General features: G+C 49.5%; 1 protein-coding gene across 5 annotated transcripts in view; it reads left to right on the top strand.

Annotated features, from left to right (window-relative positions):
- Positions 1–8,513, top strand: part of KIF1A (kinesin family member 1A) — a 74,525-nt gene that overhangs the window by 1,980 nt on the left and 64,032 nt on the right. Inside the window, exon 1 of one of the 5 annotated variants that reach the window (XM_015561936.1) lies at positions 161–181. The exons of the other annotated variants lie outside the window; for them this stretch is intronic. The gene's annotated coding sequence lies outside the window, so the exon portion shown is untranslated. Of the gene's footprint in view, positions 1–160; positions 182–8,513 lie in introns of those variants that run through there. 5 annotated transcript variants of the gene reach the window in all.

Genomic DNA, 8,513 nt, shown 5'->3' with positions numbered 1-8,513 from the left:
CTTCGGAGAGGCGGGGGGCGGGGGGTGCACTGGCTCCATCCTAGCCCTGGGGACTCAGGCACCCGTTCCTGAGTCACAGCAAGTCACATCGGCCCTGCTCTCTCTACCCTGCTCTCAGCTGGCGAAGGGGCTCTGCCAGCCCACCTTGCCCATTCATCTCTCCGCCTCTCCGTCTGAGAAGGTAGCTTCGAGTTTGAAGGGAAACGGTGGGGTCCAGTGTGGGGGTTGGGGCTGTACCTGCGGCGGCCATTTTGCAGGTGTGGCTGTGGGATGAGGGTAATCAGGTCTGGAGCAGGAGGGGCGCCTGCAGTGGGGTGCAGTGCTTGCAGTGCAGGGTGGGCATCTGAAGATGGGCAGAATGTCCTCGGTGGGGTGTGGTCCACAGGGCAGTGAGGCTGGGATCAGGTGTGGAGTCAGGGCCCCCTAACCCCAAAGCTGTCAGTGAGGGCCCCTGTAGGGACAGGCCTGCCTGCTGCATGCCTCCCTGCCGGGCCCCCCTCCCTCCAGTACCCCACAGACTGTCCCTTGGGTCCTCCTGCTTCACCAGCCACAGCCAGGTGGACACAGGTTCTGCTCCAAACCCCGAGCTGGTGAAGCTGGGGTTCATACCCAGACCCACTGGGTGAGGGGTTCTAGACAGCCAGCCTTGCCCCTTCCCGTCCTCCCTGGTGTCACCGCTGCTGCCCCAGGGCTGACCGTGTCCTCTGGAAGCAGAGCAGGGAAATCTTCCCATGAGTGGAGGTGGAGGTGGAGGTGGGAGCCTGGGGGGATGGGGAGAACCTTCCTAGGCCACTCAGCTTGCTTGGGCCAGCCAAGGAAGCGAGCTGGGTGTTGCAGGGCAGGGAATGTTTTGAAGGGGTCCTGGTACCACAGGATGGGGACATGGAGGGCTGTGGAGAGGCTAGCAGCACTAGAACCATGCCCTGGCCTTTAGGGTTGACTGACTAGGGCACATGTCCAGATGACCCTGCACTTCTAAGAGCCAGGAGGGCCTGTGGTGGAGAGTGGCTGGTCAAGGGTCACTTAGTAGCTGATGACCCCCAGGTTGTCCTCCTGCCCAGCCCATTTAGTGTTCTTAGGCCCAGGACAGGGCTCACCACCCCAGGGAACCCAGTGTGTCATCTCCACGGTCCCTCTCATGCCCAGGAGCATCTCAGAGCTCTTTTGGGGCTGGACTGTACCCTGCTCCAAACCTGTCGGCTTTGGGGTGTCCAAGGGCACAGCCAGGCTGGTGGGCCAGTGACGTCTTCAGTCTGTTTGTTCCCTTAGCTGACTGCCTCTGCCCACCTGGTCCCCCCCCCCCGCCAGGCATGCCCAGGGCTGGGGTAGAGGGCCTGGTGAGGCCTGTGCCCCACTGCCCCACCTGAACTAGCAGGTTTGCTGTTTGATTGCTGACATGACCAGGTCGTGTTTAACTCCTGATCCTGGCTGCCGGCTGGGCTGAGAGGTAGTGGATGACCCCAGGCAACCCCATAGCCCCCAGCCCAGTGCCATCAGGACCAATGAAGTAGTCATTGTATTGGGGTCTTTGGAAGGGTGGAGGGCACAGTCAAGGTCAGCTGTCAGCTGAGGCTGAGCCTCCTGACCCCTCCCTGTTCCTCTCAGCCCCTCCTGGGTGCCTCAGTGCCCTCACCCACAACACCACCTCACACCTGCTTTCTCCCAAGTTACCCTGGCTTAGCCTTCGAAGCTGAAGCTGAACCCCTTGTGCCCTGAGTACCACCCTGATCCAGATACTCTGCCTGGGTGGCTGGGCTCCCCCCTCTCTAAAGGCTTCTCACCCTGGATTTAATCCTCTAATCCCCAGCTCCCTGGGGTGGGGAAGCACCCCACCCCCCATCCCCTGTCCACCTGGTCAGATTTTAGCCCTTAGAGGGGCGTCTAAGGAGAACAAGTCTGGACCCCATCTGTCCAGGTTCCCTGTTCTTACTCCTTCCCCTTCCCCTCATGGCCCTTGGACTGGAGCAGCCACCCCGTACACATACACACACATACATGCACACTCACCTCACTACACACTGACACCCAAATAGGTTCACACACTCATTCCCATACACAGAGTTTGCAGCCAGCTATGTCCATGTGAGGTTCTTAGAGCCCCTCAAAGGCTGCCACCACCTTGAAGCCCTCTGTGAGCACCTCAGGATGTCAGCCTATCCCCTCTGTAGGAAAGGCATGGACATTTATTGGGTGCAGATTCTAGTGTACACGTCGTGTGAGTCCCTTGTTGTTGCCCCCAAGACTCCACGAGGCAGGTGGTGTCCCAGACTTGGAGACTGAGGATCCTGAGATGGCTGTGCCTTGCCAGGGGGTCCTGGGACTCTCCCCAGCTCCCTGTGACTTCCAGAGCTTTCTGTCCCCCTCTCTCTTCCCCTCCTACCCGCCCTGCCCTAGCGCACTCTCCCTCCTCCTGGCCCCGCACAGTCTCCGGAACAGCAGGCACTCAGTAAGTGCTGTTTCCAGATTGAGCCGGTAGCTTTTTAACCCAAGTGGTCCATTTCCTGAGGGCCCAGGGCGAGCAGCTGCCACTCTGTTAGGGGTGGGGTCCTCTTTGTGTCCCCACTCAGGGCCTGCTGGTTCCTGAGGCAGCTGCCTCCCTTCCTCTAGGTCTCCTGAAATGCAGCTCTTGGTTTCCAGTGGAATGGCCCCAGCTGCTCTTGCAGGCCCCACTCCATGCAGACCCCCTTTTCCTTGAGCCAGCCTCTGGCTTTCCTCAGAGGGAGGCAGTGATGCCCAGGAGTGGCCTAGAGGGGTTTCAGGAGTCCTGGGTCCCACTTCCTGGCTCTCAGTTTCTTTCTCCATCATCATCTCAGGGTGGCAAGGGGCGGGTCTTGACCATTAATGCCCAAGGCCATGGGGCAGTGGGCCCAGGCTTCTGTAGAGCTATCATGGGGCTGAGGCAAGGGGTCACTCAGCTGCCTGCTGTCATTCTCTACCTGCTTCTGGGGCCAAGGCCACACCATGGCTGTGGTCCCTGGTGCCTGGGAGGCGACAGCTGCAGAGTGCAGTAGGCCAGGCCCAGACCAGAGGAGAAATCTTAGCGCCATATCTATCCCCTTTGCTCCGGCTTTACAGTCACACAGGACATTCTTGGTGGTGTCTTTTCTTAGATGTGAGCTGTCTTTTTCTTATATTGTATGCATTTCTTCTGTCCTCACCTTTCCCCAGCTCTCAGTAACTCTTTCTGGTGCCCACACCCCTGGAAGCCATCTCCATCCCTGAGTTGGAGTCTGTGTCTCAGCCCCCAGCGCTGCTTCTTTCTTGGTTTCCTGTCCTGTTTTGCTGGAGCACATCCTTGTGTGACTTCCTGGAATGGGTGACAAGTCCTTGGCTGAGTAAGAGTGTCTTTGCTTTGCCCTAATCTGGATGGATGGTTTGTTGGATGGCCCTTGTTTCTGGTAAATCATTTCCCTGACAATGCTGGCCGCATCCCTTGCTTCTGAGAAGTCGTTTTCAGTAATTCCTATTTCCTCTCTGGAATCTCTCAGGCTCCCTTCTCCCTGAGGGGCTGTCTCCTGGGTGGGTCCACGTGTGCTGGTGCTTGTCCAGCCCTTTCCACTGACTGGCTCTCTTCTTCCATCTGCCCACCTGCTCCTCCCTGCTCATTTTCTCTGTTGTCTTCCCTGAAAGCCTGCATTGGTCTTCTGTGTCCTTGCCTTTCCCCTCACATATTCTGTCTCCTTGTTTTTGTTCTATGCTCTGGACAATTTTTGCCTTTATTTTTGAGTTCTCTTTTGGAACTTTGTGTTCAGCATTCGCGTTTTGTCTCTGAGAGCTGTGTCTTCCTTGTCTTGAACCTTCCCATTTCATGGCACCCTCTTCTTGTTTTGAAAGTGTAGTGTCTCCTTGAAACATTCTGAGTACATTCAGAGGTTTGGGGTTCGTTCCTTGTTTTCCCTTGGGCTTGTTTTCTGCTGGTGATTCAGTCCTTTACTTTGCAGCTCTGTGCCCTGCTTGCACACGTGAAAGCCTTGTTGGTCCATTCGGTGAGGGAGGTGCGTCAGGCTGGTGTCCCGTGATGTGAGTGGGGTTCTGATGGGAGCTCAGCGGGGTGTGCATTGGCAGGCCTTGGTTTAGGTGGAGCGGTGGGAGCTGGCTGCCCAGCTGTCCCCCCGTACCAGCATGCACGCTAAAGACTTCCCTCTTTCCAGATGTGCTCTTCCATTTCTGTAGAGAGGAACCTTCAGCTGTTTGCCTGGACATCGGCAGCCTCTGCCCCTGTGAGGCGGGGCAGGGGGATGGGTGAGGCTGTTCTGGGGCACACTGCACCCAAGGTGTCCTTTTCAGCCTGCACCTCCTTGCCCAGCCTTGAGTCTGTGACCACCTAGTCATCGCTCCTCGCACGTGACCCCCTCCTCATCAGCAGCCAGCAGCTTCCCCCAAAGGGTCCCTAAAAGAGCTTTCTCATCTCTTCTCAAAGTTCTCACCCCTCCTGGCAATGTTGGGGGGAGCTTGCCCTTCCTCCTGCCCTCCAGCATGTGGTGTGTCTGATGCAGTCACCCCAGTCCCGCACCTTCACACCCCTCTGCAGCCCCGTCCTGGCTCTGCTGCAGGCAACAAGGGTGGGCTCTGGACTCCTGCCACATCAGTCTGAGTTCTTGCTCCCCTTCATGACAAGACATCTCAAAAGAAGTTAAGTCTTTAAAAAAAATACAGGATATGTTAACAAATGTTTAGACATGTGCCCACCATCAACCTAGAAATAAAGCATTTCCTCTGCACCTGCAGTGCTCACACCCACAGGCATCTCTGACGCTCCCAGGGAGCAGGGTCTGGCATTACCCCACCTTTCAGACCAGGGAAGGTTCTGTCCATTACTGACTTAAGGGAGGGCCACATGGATGTCCTGGCAGCATCCAGGTCTTAGACGCCAGCCTAGAGGTTCATCAGTGCCTGACTTTGGTATCCAGTGCTCTCAGAATTCCATTTTCTGCCCCTGGGTTCTCAGTTGGTAGAATTATTTGTGAATCTGATACCTTGTGGGCTGTAGCTCATTGGATGGCTTGTCTGCATCTGTCTGAACCATGATTTCGAGATTCTAAGGATCCACAAATGACTCCACGCCCTTCACTTTCACACCTGGACAGCCACTGTGTGACCAGACCACGGGGGGATGTCTAGTCTCTGGTGGGGGGCGGTTAAAATATGAATTTGTGGGGACACAGACATTCAGTTCATAACACCAGTTGTCTCAGCATCACTGGATTAATAGGTCTTCCTCGTCCTGCTGCCCTGTAAAGTCACATTTGTCAGGTTGCAGAAGGGCTGTGTCTATGTGGGCATTTCTGATGTCCCTTCTGTGACTTTGGTGATTCCCCGCCTTGTTCCAACCACCTATCTTAATTACTATAGCTTTATATTAAGACGATATCAGTAGGGCATGTTGCCTTCTATCCTCTTGTATTTCTTTAAATTTGTTATTGGTGTTCTTAGCATCTTACTCTTCCATATACATTTTTAGAGGCAAATTGTCAAGTTTCATAAATAACGTGATGGAAATTTCATTTGAAATTAGGTTGAAATTTTGGATTCATTTGGGTGAAAAATAAGATATTGAAATATTTTTTCCTCCACGAACAGGTTATAATTCTTTATTTAGATTTTGTATATTGTTTTTTGTAAAGTTTAAAGTTTTCATAAAAGTTATATGCATCTTTTGTGACATTTATTCCTATAAAGGTACTTTATACGTTTGGTTATTTTTTAAATGGTACTTAATTTTTTTTAACTCTTTGTCTCTAGTGTATACCAACATGGTTGGTTTCTAGCAACTTTGTTGAACCTTCCCACTAATGAAAATATTTGTTTGTGGATGCTCTTGATTTCTGGGCAGATAAGTAAATAGTCTGCAAATAATAACAATTTGGCTTCTTCCTTTCCAACCCATATTTTGTCATTGTTATTTCTTTTTCTTGCCTTATCACTCTGGCTAGTACCACTGCTACAATGTTAAATAGAAGTGGTGACAGCAGACATTTTAAACTTGAATTTAAAGGAAATGTTCCTAATATTTCACCATTAAGTGTGATGTTTGGGTAGGTTTTTTAGTAATGTCTCTTATAAGATTAAAGAAGTTTTATTCTCATGTTGCTCAGTTTTATCATAAATGAGTTGGGAAAATTGAGTGCTTCTTCAGTACCTATTGGGAACCTCATTTGAATTTTCCCCTTAATGTGATATGTGGTGAATTACATTAAATAGCTATACTAACACTCAGCCATATGTTATGTTACCATAGTGATACTCTTGGAATAAGCCTGCTGCATTATCCTTTTTATTTCCTACCTGACTTTCCTGCTAATATTTTGGACTTTTTTTTTATCTGTGTATCTATGTTCATCAGTGAAATTGGTCACTTCTCAACTTTTCTTTGTCTAATTTGCTACCAAGGTCATATTAGCTTCAGTGAATGAGTTGGGGATATAATCTTTCTCCCTCTGTCTCCTTCTTTTTCTTGTTCTCTTAAAGAGTTTGCGTAAGATTACCTGTTTGTTTGTTTTTCAATGTATGGTAGAACTTTCCTATAAAAAATGTCTGAGTCTGCTGTTTTACTTGATGGATATATTTTTAAAATGTTGAATCAATTTCTTTAATGGTTATAGAAAAATGCAGGTTCCTACTGACTCATTTTTTTCTCCTAGTTATAGGTCACCTGATTCTAGACATTTCTATATTATGGAACAGAGGTTCTCAACCTGTGGGTCACGACCCCTTTGGCGGTCGAACGATCCTTTCACAGGGGTCGCCTAAGACCATCCTGCATATCAGATATTTACATTACGATTCATAACAGTAGCAAAATTACAGTTATGAAGTAGCAACGAAAATAATTTTATGGTTGGGTCACAACATGAGGAACGGTATTTAAAGGGCCAGAAGGTTGAGAACCACTATTATGGAACATCTGAATTATGCTTTCTTCCTATAAAATATGTTGGCTTTGTTTTTTCAAGCAGATAAATTGCTTGGGGACTAATCTGATACTTTCAAACCTGATTTTAAGCTTTTCTAGGGTTACTCTAGAGTAGACATCACTCCAGGGGTGGTTAACCCCAAAGGATGAGTTCTTTGGGTTGTCGACTGAATGTCTAGGGTGGAGGGATCAAGAAAACTCTCTATTCTGGTTGGCAGAAGCTCAGTGTGAGCTCTGGGGTTATGTATTCTTCTTTGCCTGGACCACATGGGCATGGACTAGCACTCTCCAGAACCATGTGCCCATTTCTGGAGCTCCAGTACTGAGCAGCTCTTTCCACAACTCCAGCTGCCTGGACCTGCCCTGTGCCGAGCCGGCACGGCCATGGGTGACCCTGAGAGGGGGCGGTGAAGGATTAGAAAAGACAGGCAAGAGAATAAAGCTGCGTCTAGGTGGACATTGCTTCTCTGATGGAGAGACAGTGTCACGGCCTGCAAGCTGTCTTTATTTTATAGCCACATTCCGCGAGGCAAAGTAAGGGCGTGGTTACAACGTTCTTGGGTTTCAAATCTACTCAATTACATACACCCGATCAAGCTCTGTTTACTTGCTGCATCTCCCGCAGCCCATATCACTCAGCCAGGTGGGACCACAGGTTCGGACCATAAGGTCAAGCTTACAACTATAGCCTTTGGGTATAACTGTGCTGGGACTTGCCGTGGCTTTGCCATGAGAGAACCGTGCCCTCTCATCAGTCCCTGGCTTGAACCTGTCCAAACGCTGTAGCCGCTCTGCACACTGCCCAAACTCTGACCTCCATCTCCCCAACTCATAAAGCCACTGCGAGGTTTGAGGGGTTGTAGGCGCACTTCATAAGGTTCCCTTCTCTCAGTGATCACAGTCCTAATCTGCCTGTTGTACAGGGTCTGGAAACTGTTGTTTTCATATGTTTGTCCAGTTTGCTAATTGCTTGGAGTGGCTGCCAGAGGTGTGGCCAGTCGTGTTATTATTATTATCCACCACGAAGCCTACTTCTAGCTCCAGAATGATTTCTCCTGTTGTGTATTAGATGTGTATTTTAAATTTCTAAACATTTGGGTTTTTACTGATTTTTCATTGATTTTTAATTGAATTGTGTTCAAGTACATGATACATTTGATCCAGTCATTGAAACTTAATAGGAGTGCTTTGTGGCTTACTACATGGTAAAATATTGTAAATGTCCATTTTACAATATATTTCTAATTTTTGAGAACAAGAGAGCACATACTGGTTCATGATTACTATGTTGTTCAAATCTTCCACACCCTTAGCTGTATGGCTGATCTGTCAGTTACTGAGAGTGTGTTTAAGTTCCTGCTGTGTTAAATTAGTGAATTCTTTCATGTGGCATGAATCTTAACCTTAGTTTTATGTTCTCATCATTTTGTCTCTCTGGGACCAGAATTCTAGGTAATTTTTTCTGACATATATTCCAGTTCATTAATTCTCTGTCCAGTGCCATTTAATTTACTGATTAACATGTCTGCTAAGTTTTAAAATTAAATGATTACATTTTTATTTCTAAAGGTTATGCATGGTTACCCCCCCCCCCATCTTT

The sequence above is a fragment of the Myotis davidii genome, unplaced genomic scaffold (genome assembly GCF_000327345.1).
Source record: "Myotis davidii unplaced genomic scaffold, ASM32734v1 scaffold370, whole genome shotgun sequence".
NCBI lineage: Eukaryota > Metazoa > Chordata > Mammalia > Chiroptera > Vespertilionidae > Myotis > Myotis davidii.
Note: the sequence above shows the minus strand (reverse complement) of the source record. Positions and strands in the feature narration are given on the sequence as shown.